Genomic DNA, 25,827 nt, shown 5'->3' with positions numbered 1-25,827 from the left:
GAATCTTTCCTCATTTATAGCACCATCCGGACCCACTTTGTGAATCCTCCATTGTATGTAAGTGTGCCTTTTGTTCATTAGTCAGCACCTCCTTTATCTAGCTGGCACTGGACCATCAAGACCCATCAACCATCCATCAAACCACATTCCAACTAAATGCACCATTTCTGGGAAAGACTCACAAACAGACACAAGACTTCAAATTCACAAATGACAGTTGATTATATTTCCTGCTTTGCCTCTGATTGATTTCTCAGAGGCAGAAATGGACTCGCCTCTATTGGGAATAAAGCTACTGATTTTGCTTTCAATCCATTTGTGTCTCATCTGGCCTTCTGGAACCTTGACACTCCGTCCCAAACTTGCAATTTTACCAGAGTTTAAATCACATAACATTATAATTTCACATGAAGAGAACATAGGTTGAGTCTCTGCTCAGCCATAGAAGCCCACTGGGTGATCTCGGAGAAGTCAAATATCCTCAACCTCAAAGAAGGCAAAAGCAGGTCATCTATGGACAAATCTTGCCAAGAAAAATCCATGATAGATTCACCTTGGCATCACCATATTTTGGAAATAACATGAAGACACATAGCAACAATTTTTGAAATAAAAAATTTGAAAGCCAGGAAGATGTAGTGGATCATTGGAGTTGGGGTGCGTCTATGCTGTAAAATGCAGCTTGGCATCACTTTAACTGCCATGACTCAATACTATGGAATCATGGGAGCTATAGTTTTACAAGCTCTTCAGCCTTCTCTGCCAAAGTGTCAGTGCCTCACAAAAGCAAAACTCACAGGATTCCATAACATTGAGCCATAACAGTTAAAGTGGTGTAAAACTGCCTTAATTCTAGAGTGTACCTTGGACACTAGGAGGCCATATTGAGCTTTGCCACAGTGAGAAAAAAATGTCTTGGACTGATCCTGTTGCTGTTCCACTTAAAAAAAAAAACTATCACTTTGCCCCAGACGCTTTTTATGCAGGGATTTTCCATTGTAGGCTCCAGACTCAGATTTCCCACTCACAAACACTTTGTGTCTATACATGACTACACAGGTCCCTGTGCTGAATCCCTTCTTGTATGCCAAATGTGCTGCTTGCTAGTGTGTGTGCATATTAATGATGCCAGTCAACATGATTCACATAGCAGCTTCTTGGAAGATGTTATTTCAATGTATTTTGCAGCAATCCGCCTGTTGCTGTTCTCTCTTGTCTTGTCAACATGGAGTGACTAGCAACTGACCTCTTTGACCTGAGTGTGTTAGAAAGCACTGCGTCTTAGGGTACATCTACACTGCAGCTTGAACTACTTTAACTGCCATGGCTCAAGATCCTGGGAGTTGTCATGCTAAAAGGTCTTTAGCCTTCTCTGCTGAAAACTGCTGGTGCATCACCAAACTACGTGACTCAGGATTCCATAGCATTGAGCCATGGCACTTAAAGTAGTGTCAAACTGTATTAATTCTATCATGTAGATCAGACATGGGCAAACTTCAGCCCTCCAGGTGTTTTGAACTTCAACTCCCACAATTCCTAACAGCCAGGAAAATGGCTGGGATTTCTGGGAGTTGAAGTCCAAAGCACATGGAAAGCTGGTTTGCTCCATGCCTGGTGTAGATGCATTCTAAAGGCCTTGAATCTTGCGGGAGTTGTAAGCCACCTTGAGTCCCCCTGCAGAGGTGAGAAAGATGGGAGAACAAATGAAGAAAATAATAATAAATAACAATAAGGCCCATCAACACTGGACATTTCATGCCATTTCAGATTGAAAAAAAGTGGTTTAGCTGTGCAGATAATTGCACAGGAAATTCTGGATCGTGTTTGAAGCCTGGGTGGTGATTACACAAACCACAGAGCACCGGTACACATTAAAGGCTTTTTTTCGCATGCTTTTGTGGAAGTTTTTCATCTGACCACCAGTTTAAAACCAGCTTTGAACTGCATTAAATGGTCAGTGTAGATGGGCCCTACATTTACAGGGAAATGCCTGCAGTCCAACCAACCTCATGCAAGTTGGAACTATAGGCCACAGCATACAGGTAAAGGATACACTTGGATGTGGGAATGACCTTAACTGTCTTGAAGGAGCCTGTGTTGGCAGAGGATGCCTCTAGGGCAGTGGTTCTCAACCTGTGGGTCCCCAGGTGTTTTGGCCTACAACTCCCAGAAATCCCAGTCAGTTTACCAGCTGTTTGGATTTCTGGGAGTTGAAGGCCAAAACATCTGGGAACCCACAGGTTGAGAACCACCGCTCTAGGAGAAGGCTGTGTTAAATCAGGCCTTTCCACATTTTAAAATTTTCTTTTGATGGCCAGTCTTGCTTGCCTGTTTCCCTGGTGTGGTTTTTGATGCTAAATGTCATGTCTTTGCCCACTAATCGCTTGGCTACCTGACTCCGCACTGCAGAGGGGAGTGCTGGCACCCCAGGAAGGCAACAGGAAACTTAAGGAGGCAAGCAGGCATGTAGCCAGGGGGGGGGGGGGCTCAGGGGGCTTCAGCCCCCCCCCCCCCCCGAAATTTTCATGGTGGTTCGCGAAAAGGCCTTATTGGTGCATTATTTAAACTGTTATGTTTATTCATATCATGAACTGATCACCATACTCAATATATCCCATATGCATGGGGGTATTGGGGTAATGATACAAAAGGTTTGCTAGGCTAGACCCTCTTTCACTCAGACTCAGCCCCCCCCCCGAAACTCAGCCCCCCTGAAACCCCCCCTGAAAAAAATTCAGCCCCCCCCCCCCCCCCCCGAAACGAAATCCTGGCTACGGGCCTGGAGGCAAGCACCTTTTCCCTATAAAAGTGGCTAGCATTGGAAAAATCTGCCAAGATAAAGTGAACCCAAGGCTTGAGTTACCAGACCGGAGATCTGCAGCCACTTCCTGCTCATGGAGTATTGTTTTACACACAGGGAGAGGAGGGGAAAGACTTAAATCTCTCCTGCCCCTCTTAGGCACTGTTGCCCATTGCATCCTGAAAGGACTGAGAATCGGTCAGTAGTCAACATCCAAGGAGACATTGCTAAAGAGAAAAGAACATGTAAAAACACTTGCATGAAGTAAAGTGTTTTTACATGTTCTTTTCTTGATGAAGTAAAACAGTTGCGATAGGAAAGCAGAATCAAGCCAAGAAGTTAGCAGAATGGCAATAATATTCTCATCCTATGTCTTTAAGGTGGGAAACCTCTTTTAACATTTTAATTTCTTTTATTTTGTGATTTTTTTTAGGTGGGGGAGGGTGGAGGAAGCTAGTTTGAATTAGTGTCTTGGCGGTGTGATGTTGTGAAAAATTACTGTCTTTGCAAATTGTACAGTTTAACATTTAGATTTTAGTAGTACTTGTGTTTTGTCCTGCTTTACTATATATATATAATATGGGGGTAGTAGACTCACACGCCCCTTCCACACAAATGTATAAAATCCACATTGAACTGGGTTATATGGCAGATAATTCAGTTCAAAGAAGATATTGTGGATTATCTGCCTTGATATTCTGGGTTATATCGCTGTGTGGAAGGACCCTCAGTTAACTGTCACCCATGGGGATTGGTAGATAGTGGGGGAGATAAAGCAGATTATAAATAAATATAACTAGCTGTCCCCTGCCATGTGTTGCTGTGGCCCGGTCTGTGCATATGTGTTTTGTGTGTGGTTATATTTATGTATATGTGTATATAGGTGTGTTTGCGTGTATATGTGTGTGTGTGGTTTTGCACATTGTTATGATTTTGGTTTATTTTAAAGTCTCTTCTGCTGTGTGTTTCAGTGTTTTTATGAGTGATGGTCATTTGTTGTTCTGATAGGTGTGCTGTGTCCAAATTTGGTTTGGTTTCAATTCATCCAGTGGTTTTTGAGTTATGTTAATCTCACAAATGAATGTAATTTTTTAATAGACTAGCTGTCCCCTGCCATGCGTTGCTGTGGCCCAGTCTGTGTATATGTGTTTTGTGTATGTCTGTGTCTATGTGTGGTTTTGCACATGCGTTGCAATGTATTTTTTATTTTTTGGCTTTTAAAGCCTCTTCAGCTGTGTTTTTCAGTGTTTTTATGAGTGAAACCTGATAGGTGTATTGTGTCCAAATGTGGTGACAATTTGTCCAGTGGTTTTTAAGTTCTGTTAATCCCACAAATGAACATTACATTTTGATTTATATAGATAATAATAAATAATATAACTTCTGATTCCTTGAGAGTGACTATGGGCCCTTCCACACAGTCCTAAATCCCAAAATATCAAGGCAGAAAATCCCACAATATCTACTTTGAACTGGGTTATCTGAGTCCACACTCAGATATTGTGGGATTTTCTGCCTTGAAGTCCTGGGACATAGGGCTGTGTGGAAGGGCCCTGAGATATATGACAGTGTAGACTTCAAATAACTAGTTCAAAGCAGTAATTGTGGGAATTTCTGCCTTGATATTTTGGGCTATATGTGGTAGGGTCCTCAGTGGGGCGGGGCGGACAAACAAGAGCAGGAGCAGCAGCTGCCGCCTTCTCACCTCAAAGCAGAAATTGTGGGGTTTTCTGCCTTGATGTTGTGGGTTATATGGCTGTGTGGACGGGTCCCTAGAAATCCCCTTGCCTTTCGAATTGGCCCCCTTTCCCCAGCCTCAGTGGGTCAGACAAACAAGAGCAGGAGCAGGAGCGGCCTCCTTCTCAGCGTGGCACTTTGGCGACGTCCCCTTCGAGTGTTTCCACGCTCCCTGCGCAGGCGGGCACTTTGGCGACGCTCCCTGGCTCGGGAGAGGAGGCTGCTGCTGCCGCTGCTGCTGCTCACGCTCCCGGCCGAGCGGGCGGCTCCGCAGACGCTCCCTGCTCGGCCCGGGCTCCCTTCGGAGGAGGTGCTTGCTTGCCTGCCTGCCTGCCTGCCTGTTTGCCGTGCAAGAGCTGGAAAGGAAGCTTAGCTCTCCTCGCTTCTCCTCCTCCGGCGACTCCAATTCCGGCCTCCCCGCCGCCCGTGCGGGGAGGGAGGGAAGGAGGCAGGAAAGCGGGCGGCAGAGGAGGGCAGCCCGGGCCCGGCCAGGGTCTGCGAAGGATGGGCAAGGAGGAGGAGGAAGGGGCCGCTCGCCGGAGACGACGCAAGAGGACCCGCGGGTAGGAAGAGAAAGGATTGGCGCCGCGCGCTCGCTCGCGCTCTCTCTATCTCCGTCGCGCGCGCGCTCTCCCTCTCTCTCGGCTGCCCCTCTTGGGCGAGCGAGCGCGCGCGCACAAACACACACCCTCCCCTCTGCTTCTCTTTTCTGGCAACAGCGCGCGCTCCCAGGGAAAGGGACCCGCGTGGTGGCGGCGGGCGAGGAAGGCCCAAGGGTCTGCAGAGAGGAGGAGGAGGGAGGAGAAGCGCAGGGACACCTTCCTCTTTCGCCCTCCCTCCCCCTCCCCCTCCCTTCTCTCTCTTCCTTTTCGCTGGTAGTTCACTCTCCTCCTGCTGCTCCTCCTTCCCTTTCTTTCCCCTCAGGGCTCTCTGCATCTCTCCCCCCCCCCCCCCTCTCTCTCCCTGTGTGTGTATTTGGCCAGAATGAGAAGCAGCTCTCCCTCTCCCCCCCCCCCCCGCCCGCATTTACGTGGTCTGAGGAGAGAGGGAGGGAGGGGAGGAGGGAAGGAGGAGGAGGACCGAGCCGGGCTTCTTCTCCTTCTTCTTTCTCACGCTGGAAAGGCACACCGAGAGAGAGAGAGAGAGAGGGACTACTGGTTTGCTGTGAGTTTTCCGGGCTTTATGGCCATGTTCCAGAAACATTCTCTCCCGCATCTATGGCAGAGGTTGTGAGGTCTGTTGGAAACTAGGCAAGTGGGGTTGATATGTCCTACTAAAGCTCGCCCTGCCGCTCTTCCCCCTTTCTCCCCCCCCCCTTTTTTTTGGTCCCCCTGCTTGGTGTTGTTTGGAAGGGTGTCTTCCTGGATGGTGATGATGGTTGGTCTTCCAGGGCTCCTTCTCGGAGGGTCTGCCATGGCTTGCTTTCCCCTTGGCACCTGGCAGAAGAAACCCCGAACAGGTTGGCGCACCTGCTTCTCCCCATCTTTCCTATTTTCTCCCCGACCCAAAAAGGGAGGGAGGTTGCCTCCTCCACACAGCCAAGAGGGGCGAGGAGCCTGTCAAGTTTCTCTCTTTCTCTCTCGTTTTTTGGTGCCCTTCGTGTCCGGCGCAGGGTCACCTCCACCGAGCCATTCCTTTCCTTTCCTTTTCCCTTCGTCTCTCCTAACAGCCCTTTTCAGTCAGTCCTTCAGTCCTCCAGATTTTCCCCCAGCCTTTGTTTTCCCAGGAGGCTTTTTATCTCTTCTCCGAAGGAAAGAAAACTCCTGCTTTCTCTGCTTTCCTCCCCACTCCTCCGTGGCCCTCCTTCTGCCAGGGTAGTTGTTGTTCTTTTGCTCAGCCCCGTTTTTAGGGGAAGGCCCAGCCTCCCTTGGTTCTGGAGGTGGTTTTGTTTTGCTGCTGCTGCTTCTTCTCCCTGTGAGGCTCTGGGACACACTTGTTGGGCTTCTCCCTCTCTCTGCTCTCTCTTCAGGCTAGTGCTGCCTCCTCCTCCTCCCAGGCAGTTATCTTTCTAGGCAGATTGTGTTCTTGCTTGGGCACTATGTCCTCAGCTGCCAAGGCCACACTTCTGGTTAAGGAGGAGGGGGTTGCCCTACATTGGAAGGCATCCAAGTGTGGAAAGGTTGGCTCCCTGCACTGCAATACCACCCATTGCAAAGTTGTGTATGTGAAACAGGGAAGCTCAGGGCACATCTTCACTAACCATCTAATGCATTTTCAGACAAGCATCTGAGTGCTATCCATTGTGTGAAACAGGGAAACTCAGTTCACATCTTCACTGACCATTTAGTGCAGTTTCCAAGGCCCCTTCTGCAGTTTATATATATAATCCAAGTGGTCAAAGCAGATAATCCACATTATCTTCTTTGAAGTGGATTATATGAGTCCACACTGCCATGCAATGCAGTTTAAAGCAGATAATCTGAATTGTATGTGGCAGTGTAGAAGGGGCCAAAGAAAGTGCTTTTGCTGTGCAGATGATTACATAGGAAACCCTGGAACCAGCTTGAGGCCCACATGGTGATTACACAAACCACAGGACATAGGTTATTTTGATAGCTTCCAACTGTATTAAATGGTCAGTGTAGATGTGGCTTCTGTTGCTTGCTCTTTGTCCTCCCCTGGAATAGAGCCTAGATAGGGACTGGATTGAGCCCTCTGGTGGCACAGCGGGTTAAACTGCTGAGATGCTGAACTTGCTCACAGGAAGGTTGGCGATTCAGATCCGGGGAGGGGGCTGAGCGCTCACTGTTAGGCCCAGCTTCTGCCAATCTAGCAGTTCGAAAACTTGCAAATGTGAGTAGATCAATAGGTACCACTTCAGCAGGAAAGTAACTGCGCTCCATGCAGTCATGGCAGCCACATGACCTTGAAGGTGCCTACAGATATTGCTGGCTCTTCAGCTTAGAAATGGAGATGGGCACCACCACCACCCCCTAATGTTATATTCAGCTAGGCTTAATGTCATGGGAAACCTTTACCTTTTGTAAGGGACTACATTGTTTTCATCAAGGCATTTGCACTGCATCCATGTAGTAGTAAAGTATTTTTTTTAAAATACATGCACACTGCTTCTACATGTTTTATTTTATTATGATGTTGCTGTTTACTGTTTGCATTTTTGGTTGTGTTTTGGTTTTATTTTTATTGTAATTTGTTGTTCGGGCTTGGCCTCATGTAAGGCGCTCCAAGTCCCCACTGGGGAGATGGTGGCGGGGTATAAATAAAGTTTATTATTTATTAATTATTATTCTCTCCTGGAAAAAAGGTTATTAAGATACCTTTACTACTTCAACGAGTATTGTTATTATTTCTTACCCTCTTCTCCCTGAGCACGGTACAACATAGGTAAAAATAGAATATATAACTAAAAATACTGACTAGGGGTGATGGGAGACTTAGCTAAAAACATTTGGTGGGCAACATGTTGCCCACTAAGGTCTATGTGAAGTTTTATTGTCATTGTTGTTTTGATCAAAAGAGGAAAATACTTTAAAATGTGAAGATAAATGGAGGAAGAGCAACAAATGTTGAGATTGTCTCTCTTCTTCCATGATGCTGGGAACTGAAAACAGCTTTGGAAATGTTGTCATGGTTGAGCCATAGGTTTATTCTCCCCCTTCCACTTTTGTGGCTAGCAACATGATTATGGTGACCAGGACGTAGCACACTTCTTGCAATATATATATTGGCAAGGACAAAATGTGAAAGACTGGCATTAAAAATTCCAAGCCTAGTGTAGTATCCTCCCACAGTCAATATAAATGATAATTTTATACAGAACTGGGGGAAAAGCAGAGAGATGGGTCCCTTCCACAATGTAATTCAGATATAACACAGCAAGAGATGGCAGTAAACAATGCAGGGAGGATAAGTGTATTCACAGCAAAAGATAATGAGGGACAGTTGTGTTTTCATAAGAATTGCCAAGCGTTTATTCCTGTGAATGCAAGAACTGTATCTTTTCTGAAAATATTTTGTGGGATGGGTGAAAATCAGGAAATGTTGTGGGATGGATGGAAATCAGGAAATGTCAAGGTTATGGATTTTGGGCTGGGTGTGGTGAATCTCTGAAGTGTATGACATATTGCAGTTTATGCTGTAGCTTATTTTCTTAGTTTATTCAGATATCCCATCAAGGTCAGTAGCTGTCACGATTGCTCATGTAAAGCAAAATGCCACCTGGTATAGTTTTCTGTGTCCGTTGTTACATCTCTTGAATTCAACACTTCCTCTTTTCTGCTTACTAACCTAGATTAACTGTGTGTTTGTTTGTTTGTGTTTGTGTGTGTGTGTTAAAGAAAATTAAGTGTAATTAAGATTAAACCTTCTAAAGATTAAAAAAAGAAGTTATGATTCAAATTTTGGGATGCTACCTTCCAGCCACTTTATAGCAATGGTTCTCAATCTGTGGGTCCCCAGATGTTTTGGCCTTCAACTTCCAGAAATCCTAACAGCTGGGTGATTTTTTTTCATGTCAGGAGTAACTTGAGAAAATGCAAGTTGCTTCTGGTGTGAGAGAATTGGCAGTCTGCAAGGACATTGTTCAGGGGACGCCCAGATGTTTTGATGTTTTACCATACTTGTTGGAGACTTCTGTCATGTCCCCGCATGGGGAGCTGGAGCTGACAGAGGGAGCTCAACCTGTTCTCCCCAAATTCAAACTGCGATCTGTCAGTCAGCAGTCCTGCCAGCACAAGAGTTTGATCCATTGCACCACTGGGGGTTCGGGTTGTAAACTGGCTGGGATTTCTGGGAGTTGTAGGCCAGAACACCTGGGGACCCACAGGTTGAGAACCATGCTTTATAGAGTTCATTACCTGAGGAATCATTGTCAGCAACCCTTTCAAAATACAATCTACTTGAAAATGTACATGGGACCCTTGGTATCTGCTAATATTTGGTTTCAGGACCCCCTATGGATACCTAAGTCCATGGGTGTTCAAATCCAATTGTATACAGTAACATAGTAAAATGGAGACGTTATGTAAAGTGACACATTTATGGTTTGCTTGTTGGAAAGTCTTTCTGGGGGGAGAGAATATTTTCAAGATCTGAATGGTAGAGTCTGTGGATGCAGAAGCCATGGTTACAGAAGGCCGACTGTGTGCAGTGTCCTAAAGTTCTTTGATGTCAGGCTGTCACAGGTGAATGCACTATTTTTTCATGCTCCAGTTCAAAAGTACACTGCCTCTGAACCCCACATATCTCCCCGCTGTCTTTTTCCTTCCCGTGTGAGTACTCAGCCTTTCACAGTAAGTTGTTTGTTCCCAAGAATAAGGATGGAATTATACCAGATGTCTGTAGTGACCTAAATGTGTAAAAAAAATTAAACAATCTTTCTCTTGCCTGAGGCTGTAATCCAATACTCACTTATGCAGAGAAAGTTTAATTGAACTCAGTGGGAATTTCTTTGGGTATAACAAGTACAAGATTATCTCACACTATGTCCAGTATATCCTGGCTCCCTGGAATTGTGAGTATTTTCCAGCCTGGATCATAAAACACTGACAATGTGCATACATGGATATAGAATTTTGTATGTAAGAATCTAAAGTTATAAATAACTTTAGATGTGTTTTCAAGTTGCATGTTGACTTCTACTGATCCCACACACAGTAAAGTATTGCTTGAGCGCATGTATCTCCCCAGGGTTCTCTTGACTAGGGGTGAGTGGGCCAAGAGCTGTGTTTGCAGAAGTGGTACAGTTGGAGGACAGTGTGGTGTAATACCGAATAACTCCAAGCTATTTCCACAATTATGGTTTTTGTTTTTCTGTGGTGGAAATGTGTTGTGAGTTAACATGTTAAATATATTTCATTGCAAAAAATAACCTAAGGGCATAAGCCACCTCCCCCTGGAATTGATTCAGTAACTCACTCTTATTATAGCAATATACAAGCATTTTTCAGTCACTGACAAAGAATATCCTTTCTGCAATGTCTTTTCATGCTTGCCAAGCCCCTGCCTTTTCCTGCTTGTCCTTTGTCTAGCAGCTTAATTTTTTTAGCAACTTTGGCAGGGGATGGTGAAAGAGGGCTGGCTAAATCCAAACATTAAATGTTATGTTGCAGCAGCATGTCTGCAGTAAACAATGAAATAAAAATTGAACTGGGGAAAGATGGTGATCCTACTGTAGCTGTGTCCCTGCCTGTAATAGGCAAGGTAAACATTATCTGCTTCCAGAACTTCTTATCCAGCATGTGTGAAATGTAATAAACGAAGAGGGCAGATATGTCTGTTTCCCCTTCAGGTTAAAAAGGCTTGTATCTATGAGTTTGGCCACCAAAATGAAAATCACAGAGAGTCGAGGCTGATAAAAGATAATATCATCCTGGATAGTAGTCTTAGAACATTAAAAATGTTATTTTCCACTTATGCAAGGCGTACCTGATTATGTTGTTCCATTTCAAACATGCATGTTCTTAGTGTTGAATTAAATAATTTCTGAGAAAAATGTTGAACTATTCTGGTGTGTGTGTGGGACGGGAACCTATCCCTGTTCTTTCCATGTTATTTGTGCCTCTGGTACCAGATTTTCTGTTCAGGAAGTACAGAAAGGACGCGTCTGCTTTGTTAACTGCATTCTACCTGTACAATGTATTTAGTCTGTTCTTTGCAAAAACAACAAGTTGGGTCTGCCCACTTCTTTGTTGCTTAAGAGAATAATGTATTGACATCCTGCATCTTGTTACTTAGGCTCATCGGTAATTGTCTCTGCTTATCTAATGTACTTGGCTTGTGAACTAATGTTGTGTATTCATTCAAACTTTTGTGCGAATGCTGCATGATTATATAGTACACACGAATGAATTTTTGAAAATGTGTTCAGACACTCATAATGGTGAGGTTTCTGTAGCACACAAACTAAAGGTATGAATGTAATTCTTGCGTGCAACCAAAGTCTATGAATGTATATGTTTCCTTCTTTGTCTCTATGTGAACTGTCACATAATGTGCAATTATAAGAACTGGGCTGCTAGAACAGAATGGTTTCAATGTAATCAGAATTTAGTTTCTACTGTGGGTCAGCCACATTACTTATCAGTTCTGCCACAGAAGATATGGATGTGATAGTAAAGCCCTGTTTGTTTTCAGTGTCTTCTGGAAGAAGGGCCATAACTTAGTGGTAGGACAAATTTCTTAACATACAAAGAAATCAATGCCAGGACAAGGAAGTTATGTTTTAAATGGAAATTAATTGCATGTTTGCCTGATTTTAATTTTTTATATGATTGAAAGTACACTAACCTCAGTAAATGATGTGGGATTTTGTGTAGTTACTTGAATATTCAGACCAAGAAATCCACAGCTGTTTCTAGCTCACTCCCACTTGACGGGGTGGTGGGGGGTGGTGGTTACAGTTGGAGAGGAAGGTATGTGTATTGATAGCACTCCCTTCCACAAATTAATGACACTTATGCCATGCCACGCCATACCACACAATGCAACCCAACAACATTTTTTTGGCTCATTATATTGTAGAAAAGTCTAATCTCCCTCTGACCTACATGACAGTATTCCTATAGTTTGTAGTTTGCTGCTGCAATAACTGTATTGGAATCCATGCTTATCTCATATCGGTATCATAAATACATTTCACATTTTAGTGCCACAGGGGTTTTTCTTTCTTTCTGTGTAAATGTGTAAAGTAAGTAACCCAGCTTGCATGGCTACATCTTTGGAAATGTCACAGCATTTTTTCCTAGAAACTTGGGGGAGTGACATAAGGGAGAAAGTTTATATTCTGATTGTTAAAGTTTCTTGCTAGAGACTGAAATCTTGAGATGAGCAGAAAATCTATAGAAGTCTACTGTAATTGAAACGTGATGTGACTAAGGCCATGGTCACACTTGGCAAATGCTCTCTTGTGCACTCCAGTTAATCTACGTCACATACAGCACTTTCTTCCTTATCCTAAGTTCTTGGGACCAGAAAGGTTTTGAATTTGTGGGGCGAGAGATTTGGAATATTTGTATAATCATAATGAGATATCTAGGAGATGGGACCCAAGTATAAGTAAAAAATTCATTTATGCGCTTTATGCACATAACCTGAAGGTTATTTTACACAACATTCTTATTATTTTTGCATGAAGCAAAGCTTGTGTATATTGACCCATCAGAAAGCAAAGGAGTCTATCTCTGATATCTATGTGGACAATTATAGATTATGGATTTCTTCAGAGTTTGGTACTCCTTATAAGGGATGGTCAACTTGTAATTCAAATGTCCATGAGCCTGTCTAGAGCCCTGTAAATATAACCAACATTCAGATACATCTTTTCTCTGTGTGTTTCAGTTGTCTTTTCTGTGGTACCACAGTCTAGACTTGCTGTAATGACTCTGCCTCAAATGTTTCATGGTGGCATTTGCACAGTAGGTACATTCTATTATAGCTCAATTTTGGAAAAGTTGCTCAGATTGCAGAGTGCAATTACGCTATATGAATCTTCTACAAAATGTTAAGTGCTGGTACCATATTTTCAGAACCAGAGAGCTGCAGTTCTTAGTACTGTGCATATTTTCATCTTCTTGCATTTTCCAGCAATGTAAATAATTTGAGTGTTTCATGTTTGCTTTAGCTGTACAATTGTTTTTCTATTTTCAAAATGTCTGCCTTGCCAGGATTGTATTCAATTATAGAAAAGAGTAAAGATTCATTAGGCAGAGACTGAAACATAACGAGGATGACATGGGTGTTATCACTCTAGCAGGATGCCAATACTCAGTACTTGAATTACAGGCCCAGTTTAAAAGACTGAGTCACATTTGGCGAGGTAACACACTCTACTTTAGAGAGTTGTATATTGGGGGGGGGGGGAGGGCAGAATCAGTTTTCTACATCCTTAATGTTTAAACGAAATAACTGGTCTTGTCGCACATACAGTGTTGTTAACAACCCATGTGCAGTTGCTTTTAAGATAAGTGATTGTGTTTTTTCTCTTATTTGATGTACAGTATTTACAATTTTTTAGTTTACCTCTCCCAAGTTCTCAATGCAGCATTAAAAAGTTGCACCTGAAAACCTATTACAAGAAGAAAAAGACTAAAAGAAGTGTCATACTACAAAGCCAATTAAAAGCCCACTGGAAAAAAATGAACTTTTGATCAAAGCTCAATGACAGTGAAGGTCTTCCTTTCATCTTTTAAAAGTTCAGAATGAAGGAGAAAGACACGTTCTGGGTATGTCACTCTTAGTTCTTGTCTCTATGGCCAGAAGCATTGCAAATCCATGTGGGGCCAATCATAGCTGTGACTTCAGATGCATCTGGCCTATTAATCACAAATTAGATGGACAGAGTAATGCCATGTCCCTCTATCTTAGGTTTTAAGAGCACTAAAACAAATTGTAGTCCTCCAGATGTTGGACTGCACCTCTCATCAGTCATGACCAGCATAAGAAATGATGGGGGCCCACCACTGTGATAAAAGGTTTTCCCCAAACCAAACTAACTAACCTAAAGCTGTAAATCTAGGCCATACAATATGCAAGAGTGCTGGGAGCATCAATGTAATTAATGTTAAATTCTAAACTATAATAGTGGTAATTATTACTGCACTCTTAGCTCATGCCCTACTTTGACCAATACATTTGTGGACACTTTATTTAAGGCTTTTGCTGTGGCAGAAACATTTTAGTGTAGAAGAAATGTGATTCCTTAACTGACTGATGTTGCAACTATGAAGTTTTGCTATTCCAGTAGAAAATACTTACTGTATTATGGGACTGATTTACATGATTGCAATCATATTATTTCATTACTATATAACTTCAGTGATATGAGTAGCACAAGCAAATGTGAGTGCTAAATTTTCTTCTAGATTTACACCATTCCTACACAGAATAAGACTGAGATATCAGTGAAATAATTGACGCAGTTGAGATTCATTTTATTTCGTATATTAAGTTTTAGATGTAGTCAGGGAGGAAATTCAGAACTGCTACTGTGTTGTAGGTGTATGTAATAGGTTCCTGATGTGTTTTAATTGTTTTAAATTAGTATTTTAAAAGAAGCATTTTACTGACACTGATTAATGATTTTTAAACCTTTATACCACATGTTGTAGTCATTTATTTCAACTTCTATTGTAAATTACTTTGAGCTGCATTTTAGGAGAAAGGTGGGATGTAAATCAAATGCAATTAGATGAAATCAATAAGTAATAGTGTGTGGATATTCTGAAAATGGCATTCTGTATTTGACCTATGTGGTTGCTAATACTAGTAGGAGTAACAGCTAATAAATCAGAGTGATAACAAATATATTTGGGTTGCAGCCAAAGCAAAGTGGAAATGAAGAAAGGAGTGAAACATTGCTCAATCTCCTCAGTGTTTCTCTGAGAGCTGAAAACAGTTTGAAGATTGGCATGGGAACTTGCAATTCTAGAGTCTTCTACTTCATGTATAATGTTTTCATGGGGGTTTTAAACAATTTTTTTTATTACTCAGTCTATTTTTTTTTGAGACTAAGCCACAGGTACAAGAAAAAGTCAAATACTGTACTTAAAATTGAGAATTATAACCAATGTCTATGTGATAGAATTTTTTTTATACTATCAGTACTGGTGAAATGTGCCCATGCACTATTCACATTTCCCATAGTTAACTCAATTTTCAAGTATATACATGACACTGTCTCGCATAAGGTCCTCTGATGATGATGATACTTTTATTTCTTACCCACCTCTCCTCATGGCTCAAGGCAGTTTACAACACTGCCAAAATACATAATCAAAACATATCTGATTGTGCATTGGTAATGTGGGTTTACTGTTTGGCTAGTGGATCAGTGAAGAGAAGCTACTGTATATACTCGAGTATAAGCCTAGTTTTTCAGCCCCTTTTTAAGGCTGAAAAAGCTCCCCTCAGCTAATAGTCAAGTGAGGGTCCTCGTGGGAAGGTGTGGGGCTGAAAGAAGGGCTTCTTTCAGCTCCACGCCTTCCTGCCAGGACCCTCACCTCTTCACACAGCAATCCAACGCTCCTTCCTCTCCTCCTCTCTCATGCAGTGCACACCTTCCTTTCCTCTTTTGGTGCAGCCTGCCAGGACCCTCACCTCTTCACACAGCTATCCAACGCTCCTTCCTCTCCTCCTCTCTCATGCAGTGCACACCTTCCTTTCCTCTTTTGGTGCAACCTGCCAGGACCCTCACCTCTTCACACAGCTATCCAACGCTCCTTCCTCTCCTCCTCTCTCATGCAGTGCACACTTTCCTTTCCTCTTTTGGTGCAGCGTGCGCCTTCCTCTCCTCTCTCGGTGCCAGTCTTCCCCACTTTTTCTCATTTATTTATTTTATCTACTTCAAACATTTGTACCCCACCCTTCTCAACCCCCAAAGGGGGACTCAGGGCAGCTTATTCATATACACACAGCATTGCCCTCAAATGTATAGTTAAAATAAATGATGGTGATTATTCATTTACATTGAAGTAGGTTAGAATAATGATTTAATCAGAGATGGACAGTCTTATCTTAAATTACAGTTTTATGTAAATATTCAAAAACATTTGACCTACTGATGCCTCAATTAATGTGATTTTATTGGTATCTATTAATTTTGAAATTTACCAGTAGCTGCTGTATTTCCCATTTTCAGTTTATACTCGAGTCAATAAGTTTTCCCAGTTTTTTGTGGTAAAATTAGTTGCCTTGGCTTATATTTGGGGTGCTTATACTCAAGTATATACACTATCTTTTTTACACTGTCTTTCTACTAACTTATCAATTTATTTTGTAAGGAAACTTCTGCTAAGCATTTTTGGTTGCTTGTTTTTTAATAGTGTGGCTCTTCCCATCGTGAGGAATCCACATCCACCTCATGTTCTAAGACTTTAAGAACAACCAAGCTGAATCAATTTCAGTTTTTTTTTCTTGGTTGAGAGATAAGAAGATCTCAAAAGCTGTTTGTGTCCTTTTGGTTAGTTTACACTTTTTTAAACCAACAGACCTGTTTTGTAGGTAAAATATTATGGTTGTAATTTTTGAATCAACTGCGTTGTTCTAATGCTCCATGTCTATTATTTTACTCTCATGGGAAAATGTGATTTGGTTTATGTGGACTTTTATTATGTGAGACTCTAGGTCCATTCCACGTCTCTTCTCCTTGATTCATTGACTAGCTTATTTTTTTTAGTTTACTGTATTCTGAGTCATGATTTCTTTTTCTTTATTTAACCTTGTACAAAAGGTATATTACTTCTATTGATTCCTCCACCCTTCCAGAAAAATCTGGGAAATAATAATGAAACTAGCTACATAATAGTGTGGAGACTTTTATAGTGCAGTAACTGAACACAAACACACCCTATTCCTTGTCATATGAACATCCAAAGTACATTATGAATAGAGGAAATATTTAAAATATATCTGGTAAAATGGGCACTTTTTGTTTATAGAAACAAAGACAACCTGACATAAGTGGCTACCCAGTTTTTAAATTAGCAATAGGCAAACTTTTAAAAGAGGTTTTATAGTTACTATTTGGAAGTGATTCGTAGCAACCTTACTGACTTTTCCTATTAATGGAAATGAGGAAATGTACTGTGCAGGGTTTTCTTGTTGATGCTGTGGTTGCACTTAGCACTCTAAATAGTTTATGTCAGTACAGGTTAAATATAATTTATTTGAACTGCTTCAGACTTGAAATGTTTTGGAATGTGGAACACCTGTATTTGCATGTCGGTATGTGTTGAAATATCGTGGAGATATTTCTAATCATGAAATACATTTATGTGTTATACACATCTTATACACTTAGCCTGAAGGTACTTATATGCACAATATATTTAATTGTGTGCATAAAACCAAATTTGTGTACATTGAATTATCAATGTGGGCAATTTCTCATTTTGGAATGTTTCAGATTTTGGATTTCTGGATAAGTGTTGTGGCTGAGATGTTCCCTGATGATGAGGATGATGGGATTCAGATTTCTGGCTCTTTTTCTGTGCCTCAGATCTCTGGGCCTGCTTCTAGGTCTTTTTCTGAGGCTCCCACAGACAGTGCAACAGAGTAAACACAGCAGTTCTCAGGAGAAAAGAAGGAGATAATGAACAGGTGGGGAAGCTTTTGCCTCCTTCCCACGCTGATACTAAAAGTGCAGAGAGCCTTAATAGTGACCTGACCCGGCAGGCTCGTCTTGATTTGCAGGTCAGACGGAGTTCTTGCCTGACCGGCAGACGAGAACCCAGCTCGAGCCAAGGTCATTGCAATGCTTTCATGTTGGTGAGAGCATAATGTTTTGATGTTAGAAAGGTATTTAGGTTTCTTGCAAACTAAGGGAAAGCGTCAGTTCAACGTAGCTTATTAGCCTGAAAGCTTCCTGGAATACCCCAGCTGGAAAGCAGCACGCTTGGGATTTCTTGCATTGTGATTCTTGGGGCAATTGTCTTTGCTTGTACTTGGGACTCTATTTTGAACTTTGCCTATAGGATTGTGCCTCTTGTTTTTACCTGAAGATCTTTGGAACTATATTCTGCATTTTATCTTTGGAGCTTTGTGATGCTTATTCTTTATTTTGACTTGGATTGTTTCCTCAATAAACTATAAACTACAGCTCTTGTGTGGTGGTGTTTGGAAGCAAGGTGAAGCTTACTCTGAGTTGCAAGAATAAGGGATGTTCAGCTTGTATCTTTATTTTGATTATTCACATGTCCCAGAAGTAGGGATGTGTGTGAGTGTGTTCCCACAGGTAGCATGAATTGGGTTAAGTCTGTGGACAGCTAAAAAATATGTGGTGTTCAGTTCACTAGAATTCCAACTAGAATTCCAAATGACATGAGTCATTTGCAGAAGACTGCTTTATGATTCCAAGAATGGCTGATTTGCAAACGACGTCAGAGGTCAACCTGTATCTTATTCTTGTGAGAACATTTTTACAATCACTTTATCAGTATTATGAAAGGTGTGAACAAGCAGTGTTGAGAATTGCACCATGTCTGTGTTGTCGGCCGAAACCAGTTGGAAAGAAGGTGGCCTCTCACTAGCTAAGATAGTCAGCATTAACCTATTGGAAAGCATAGTACTACACATGGTGTAAGTCCAGGATGGGAAACCTGGTGGACTGCAACTCCCAGCATTCCTCAGTATTAGTTATGTTGAACAATATAGGTCAACATCTGGAGAGTCATGCTTGCTGTACTTTTATAATTTATTATAATAATAGTGCTGTTTTTATAATTTATTATAATAATAGTGCTGTTTTTATAATTTATTATTATAATAGTGCTGTTTTTTAGTGTGGCTGAAATAGTTAACGGTTTTTATGGAGAAGATTGCTGACAAAGATAATAGACTCTTCACTACTTTAGAAGAGCTTGAGTCCTAAGATAAATTAACATTCTTAGAAAGAAAGTTTTGTTTCTCTATTTTCTACGTGTGTCACTGAAAAGCATTGCCTGAATTAGGGGGTTTCTCTGGGATGAAGTGAGAAAGAGGAGGGGACATTAAAGCTTAATTCCATCATCTTCTTTACATTTACTTAGAGGCCATTCAAAACAAGGTTTTCGGGATACCACCCAGTCAGGAGAGCTTTGCTTCAGCTTGAAAGCCTGATGAACAGCTTTTCAACATATAAAAATAAATGCTGAAAAAACTAAATATAACCACTAAATGTGTTATGGCACAGAACTAAAACATGCAGATGAAGTATCACAGTAGAGATGAGAAAGCAAAATACATCAGTATATACAGTACATAAATGAAACATAAAAGCCTAAATACTCTAAAGTCACCAGATGAGTAGATTAACTGAACTGTGATTCCCACATGCTTTTCCCACCAGCTATGCTGGGTGGGAATTTTAGTTCAAAAGTTCCCCACCCATAGAGGAGTAGATTATGAAGTAGTAGTTCCATTGTGACCTTGCAGATAGTACTGTAATGAGCACACACCAATTTTTGGTATCAAACATTGTTTTCAGAAAGTTTTAAAGTTTTAAAAGTTGTTTCTTGTCTGTGTTAAGCTTTCTGATCCTTAAGCAGTGTTTTTCAAATGTGGGTTTAAGAGATCACAATAACACCATCCAAGATGTATAGCGGATATTTCTTCAGATGCCTGCTAATTTCATGGAACCCTGAGAATGTGATAAGGTTGCCAGATCCTTTACAGTAAAGTAACATGAATTGCTGATTTCATTCCTATATCTGGATCACAATGAAAAGAAGGGGGCTTGCAAGCACATTCCATGTCCACAAGACCAGCAGAGTTACAGCAACAGAGTTACAGGGTGTCTAAATGTCTTTAACATTTGAAATAATACTTCAAAATACATCATCATCATCATCATTACCCCACTCTCCCCCCCCCCCCCCCAAAGGGGACTTTGAAACTGGAGAGTCGCTTCAACATCTCTTTTTCTGGCACTGGGAGCTGTTGTGGGTTTGTAGTGGGTCACTATTGTCTGGCTAGTTGTGCTGCCATTTTTCTAGTGTGCCTCTTTCTCAGTTGATAAAGTGGGATCAGATTATTACTTTTCTGTCCATATGCTCAGTTGTCATGAACAAAAGCAATACTTATATGATGTATGGATGCAGAGCTATTTATGTGCATAGGATTCCCCACGCCACCTGTTCACAAAGATTGTATGAGGATGAGAGTATACAATGGTAAAGGAAAACTGCAGATAAGAAGCTTGCGGGGGATCTGGTTCTCACAGGGTTGCCTTAGGTAATAACTAACAAGCAAGGAGGAAGCCAGGAATAAACTTTGTAAAATTGATGAAAGCGTTTGTATCATTAAGAATAGATTAGCAGAAATCTTTACTTCCTTCTGGCAACAGAAAAGTCCTGTTCTATAGGCTAAAAAGGTTGCATTTTCCATTTACAACTTGTAGAGTTGGAGAGAGAGAGCCAACATGATGCAGTGTTTTGAATACAATTCTGGAGACTAGGGTTTGTATCCCTCTTTGACAACTGGGTGACCTTGGGAAGTCACGCTCAGCCTCAGAGGATGGCAAAGACAAATCTCCTCTGAACAAATGTTGCTAAGAAAACGCTACGATAACCCAATTATCCATGTCTGGTCTCATTATTTCATGGTTGGTCATCAGTAGAAGAATTGATGCAAATATCAAATTAATCAAAGGTCCCAATTGCCTCATCCTGTCATGTTTATATAGGGCAGCCATTAAAAACTGGTTGTATTTAGTTTTAATGGCTTTATATGGATTTTTATTATGTAATATTAAATGTTTTTAATTGATGTATGTATGTATGTTGTGGCATCGATTGTTGCCAGTCTGTATGCCACCTTGAGTCACCTCTGGGCTAAGAAAGGCGGGATAAAAATGCTGTTAATTAATTAATTAATTAATTAACTCTTTCAGCAAATGTACAGAATTGAATTACTATTAAGTAAGTGTATCGAGACTACAAACTTTGTTGTTGTCCACACTTTCCTTTTAGTATTGGTTGGCTTCAAGTTGTGTGTTCTTTGTGATTGTTTTTAATTATATATTTCTAATGCTTTGGTGTATAAGCTGTTTGAAAACCCTTCAGCAGGAAAATGCCTCAAATGTCATAAAAATCCCTTGCTTGTGTGTCTTCTGTGTTCATTTAATCTTTACCCCATTTTAGCTTACAGGTTATTTTAGGTACATCATTTCAGTAATGCTTATGGACTTGCAGCCGGCCTCACACTAGAGAAAAAAATCGACTTAAAATCCAATTTTTGCCCCCTGCAGAATTCTGGGGTTTGTAGTTTAGGTCAGAGCCTTTCACAGCCTCACTAAACTACAAACCCCAGAATTCTGAAGGAGACAGAAACTGGATTTTAAGTGGATTTTTCCTCTAGTATGATGAAGTATGAAGCTGTAACAATAGTGGTTTTTCTAAAATCTGATTCTATAATGTCTTTGCTACCAATGTGTGAGTATAGGTTTATTTTTAAAAAATTAAAAAATAGTTAAAATGTATTTAAAATTGCCTCAAATCAACCTCAAAACCATCCACAAGTACCTACAGATTATTATTATTTTTGTCGTGTCAGGAGCGACTTGAGAAACTGCACGTCACTTCTGGTGTGAGAGAATTGGCCGTCTGCAAGGATGTTGCCCAGGGGACGCCCGGATGATTTGATGTTTTTATCATCCTTGTGGGAGGCTTCTCTCATGTCCCCGCATGAGGAGTTGGAGTTGACAGAGGGAGCTCATCCACCTCTTCCCGGATTTGAACCTGCGACCTGTCGGTCTTCAGTCCTGCCGGCACAGGGGTTAACCTACAGATTATCCCAATTAACAAATTAAAGCAATGTGAAATGTTAACTATTGTTCAAACTATTAATAACATTATTAAAATAGCTGATGTTACAATCAACCTAAAATCCATAGTGTATTATGGGTAATAAATTAGTATTTAGTGACTTCGTTCCAATTTGTGGAAATGAAAAGTCTTCTTCCTCCTTCATAAGGTTGGATCTCAAAAGGATGGCAGGGAATTGTATGATGTTGGAGTTTTTTAGAAGTTATCAGAGAGCTTCTAAAGTACAGCATAAAATCAGTCATAATCCACTGTCATAACATTTTCCCCAACTGGATGTCCTCAATATATATTGGCATCTCTAAGCTTAGAAGAAAAGTATAATTCATGCTGGACTGTGAGAGCTGTTCAGCAGTGGAACTCTCTGTCCTGGAGTGTAATGGAGGCTCCTTTGGAGGCTTTTTAACAGTGGCTGGATGACCATCTGTTGGAGGTACTTTGAATGTGATTTTCCTGCTTCTTGGCATGGGGTTGTGCTGCATGGCTCTTCCAACTCTATGATTCTAAGAGTCAGAAAAGGATTTTCATTATGTTTGTTTTGCCTTGTGTCAATAAACGGATACCTGATATGGCAGGTTATCATCTGGCTAAACAATGTTTTGACCTTCACCTAAAGTCATCTTATAGATCATGACAAGTACGTCTGAACCAGTCTTTTTGTACTTCATGTTTTTCCTGGTCTCCAACGATTTGTGCAGGGCTCACCTTTGTAAATGTATATAACAGTTATTTTTTTGTGAAAGAAGCTAACACTTTTAAGTTAGCAACATCTCTAGTGGCTTGTTAAATTCATCTTATCTTATCCTCCCCAAAAATGTTGCTATCTGCCAAGAGTTTTTTTTTCTTCTTTTCTAAAACATCCATCCTTTGGGCATCTCATCACTAATGATAGTCTCAGATGTATTGACCAGTGCTACTTATCATTCCATTAGGTTGTTAAAGTATGTTCTCTAATTCAGTTATGCCTCACTTCATTAATTTTGCCATAGATGGGAAAACATATTATCATCTCCAACTTCCTGATACTAAAGCTTCCTGCTGTTGAGGCTAGTGACTAATTTTTTGTCAGTTGCATGATGGAGCCTTTGAAATTTGAGCTTCAGAGGAAGTCATCTCGCAGAGATTCAATTATCTAGAAAAAGAAGTTTAATGGCATTCTTGATCTAGAGATCTAGAGAACTCATCATGTTAAATACATGAGGTTCAGAGCATCATGTGGATATGGAGTGGGATTTCTGCTGGCTATGAGGGAAAGACCAAATAGTTGTCCTACTAACTGTTGCTTCTGGTTAGCAAATTGCCTCTTCCACATGCTACTTTGTAGCAGATGTTAATTTTAATATGCAATTGACCCAGTCTTGTGTGGTTAAGACCTTGGAAGCACATTCCTGTGCAGTTGAAAACTGTCTTGGTGTGGAAACAGTAGCAGCAGGAACTACAAAGAAAACACATGCTGGCAAGTGAACAGCATATTTGATCAGTTGTGGATTTCAGTGTGGATTTTGGATTCTTCCTTTCTTTTCTGGAGCAGTAGGAGCGGGAGGTATTTTTGTTCAAGACTGAATTCCGCTGAGTTTTATAATTATCTCTCTTGCTGAGAGGCACTTGCTCATACGATCCATTTATTGTCTTGAACAACTGTCTGTTGTAGCCTAGTGTTTTTCTGAGAAGCTAAACTTTGATAGTATTGGGCACAAACTGAATCTCACATTTCATTATACAGCTGCCAAGTGCACTTCAAAAAGATCACAGCAAGGAGCATGCTTAACATACATATTTGTGGTGCTTGGTTGTTGATGACGATGATTTTCATTTCAGACAGTTTCCCTAAATATTAATCTTATTTCGAAAAGTGTGGTGTGGTTCTGATGAAAGTGGGCTGTGTTTTGTGCTTAAGGACAAATAGAATTTGATACTAAAATTAAGAGGTTTGTATAATTTAACGTGCATTTCTTTCTAAAGCAAGCAAAATTTTCCAAGTCATGTATGAGATATATTTTATTTTGCCTCCCAGCAACATAGCTTGGCATGAAGAGTTTTATTACTTGACAAAGTAATGGCTTGCATTTTTTCTACGTCTTAGAACATTTATCTAAAATTTTCAGTGAGATGATGAGCTCCCATTGGGAAGGGAGAAGTGATGTCGAAGTCGTGATAGCACATATTTTATTATTACTTCCTGAGAATCATAAATCCTGAATTATAAAGCCAGTTATGGTCAGATCCCAAGCATGTGTCATTGGGTAAGTAGTTAAAAGTTTAATGGTTCTGTATTATGGGCAAGCAAGAGGGATTTGTTAAAAATAATGGAGAGTAAGTTGGCTTCTAGAAAAGTCAGAATTGTAATTAGAATGGAATAAGCTAGATATCTGATATTAAGGAGAGCCATAAAACGTGATGCTGTATGCGATGTTCAAAAGATGTAAAAAGTATGCATTTTCAACCTGTACTTTTTGAATCAGCCAGCATATTATAGAGTATTTTTGTTGAGATACCATATTTATTGTAGCACAAATGGTTTTGTTCATTTTAAATGATTGCGACATTGTTGAAACAAGATGTCTAGCTGTGTGTACCAGTGCTTGAAATGTAGAGTTATATCATCTAACATGGACTATGTTTGAATGTAATGCTAAAATTGCATGTTTCTCTTCCCCTTTTTGCTCTGTGATGGCCATAAAAAACCTGGAAATGTCTGTTTCTATTTTAGTGTGTTTTCTATTTTAGTGTGTTGTCTGAACCATATGCTGTGGCTATTCTTAGCTATGGTTTGTTACAAGAAACTCATAAATTCTAGTTTGAACCTGACTTATGTCTAATTTCAGACCAAACTCTGTAATTAACTACAATTTGTGCAGCGTCATAATCAAAACTAAAAGTGAGAACTTCTGAAACCTTTGTAATCATTAGTCTTCTGCATTTGTATAGAATCACTATCCATTTCTGTTTGTTTCATTCATAAGACCCTGTTTTCATTTTCAAGCACCCCTCCTAAAAACAGGCACCTTTCCAAATAAGCTTTTTTGTCCCAGGTCTGAAAGAACAAATTTTTTGGACCATTGGCCAGGGTCCCCTTTTTCTCAGATTTAGGGCTAGAAGGGTGAAAATCACCACACATGGGGGGCACATCTACCACTCAGCACACCAAATTTTATAATGTTTGGGTCATCTCCTGATTTTTAGGGATTTTTTTCCTTTCTATAAATAAAATCTCCTTTTAAAAATTCCCCCTCCCCCACTCCATCTGGCCCCATGCTCTAACTTCTCCAGGAGCAGCAACAGGTCAGAGGCAGGGCAGAGAGGGCACCATTTCTTCCTGCCAAATGATGCTCCACACACACCACACACACAGTCCACTGCCCAGCCCCACTCACTTCTTCTTTAACCAGCAGCAATGGGATAGATGGGAAGGGGAGGGAGTCCCCCTCCCCTTCCCATCATTTTTGGCAGTTGCATGGTTTGTCTTGAAGCTGCCTCCTTGGGTCCTTGCTTGCTGCTGTTGCTGCTGCGCTGGCTGCCCTCCTCCTCCTCTGTCTCTCGTGCAAGGACGGCGCCCCTAGCCCCTCTCCTCTTCTTCCTTTGCACCTCTTACCTTCTCCTCATCCCTCCTCCTTGGTTCTTGGAGCTGCCACCAATGCCTTGGGTCATTGCTGCTGCTGCCTGGCTTAATCTAGAGTAAGAGGCATGAAGGAGGAAGAGGTAGGGGGCTGAAGGAGGCACCTCCCTTGCATGAAAGCCAGAGGCAGCAGCAGCAATGAATGACCCAAGGTGGCAGTTCCAAGAGCTGAGGAGGAGTCATGCACCCTCCAAGGCATTTTAAGGAGGCTTCCCACTTCCAGATAAGGAAGAGTGATAACCTCCTGGAAGAGGAGAATAAATGAGGGTTTACTTTTTGTTTGCTGGGGGATTAATAAAAAAAATTAAACTGTTCTCATGAAAAGCAGGCAAGGAAATGGTACCCACTCCCACTTCCTTTCGTTTTGAGCTAATTTTCATTTGCGGGGAAAAGTGTTCCTATTTTGTGCTCCGGCCTGA

The 25,827-nt window shown here is 41.1% G+C and overlaps 1 protein-coding gene across 3 annotated transcripts in view; it reads left to right on the top strand.

Moving 5' to 3' along the window:
* The first annotated feature begins 4,770 nt into the window (after window positions 1–4,770).
* Window positions 4,771–25,827, top strand: part of MGAT5 (alpha-1,6-mannosylglycoprotein 6-beta-N-acetylglucosaminyltransferase) — a 144,175-nt gene continuing 123,118 nt past the window's right edge. Inside the window, exon 1 of one of the 3 annotated variants that reach the window (XM_067473042.1) lies at window positions 4,771–5,100. The gene's annotated coding sequence lies outside the window, so the exon portion shown is untranslated. Of the gene's footprint in view, window positions 5,101–5,668; window positions 5,772–6,542; window positions 6,657–25,827 lie in introns of those variants that run through there. The other 2 variants (XM_067473043.1, XM_067473045.1) reach the window with 2 other exon arrangements.

Source organism: Anolis sagrei, chromosome 1, assembly GCF_037176765.1.
Source record: "Anolis sagrei isolate rAnoSag1 chromosome 1, rAnoSag1.mat, whole genome shotgun sequence".
Classification (NCBI taxonomy): domain Eukaryota; kingdom Metazoa; phylum Chordata; class Lepidosauria; order Squamata; family Dactyloidae; genus Anolis; species Anolis sagrei.
This window is presented reverse-complemented; position numbering and strand designations above follow the sequence as displayed.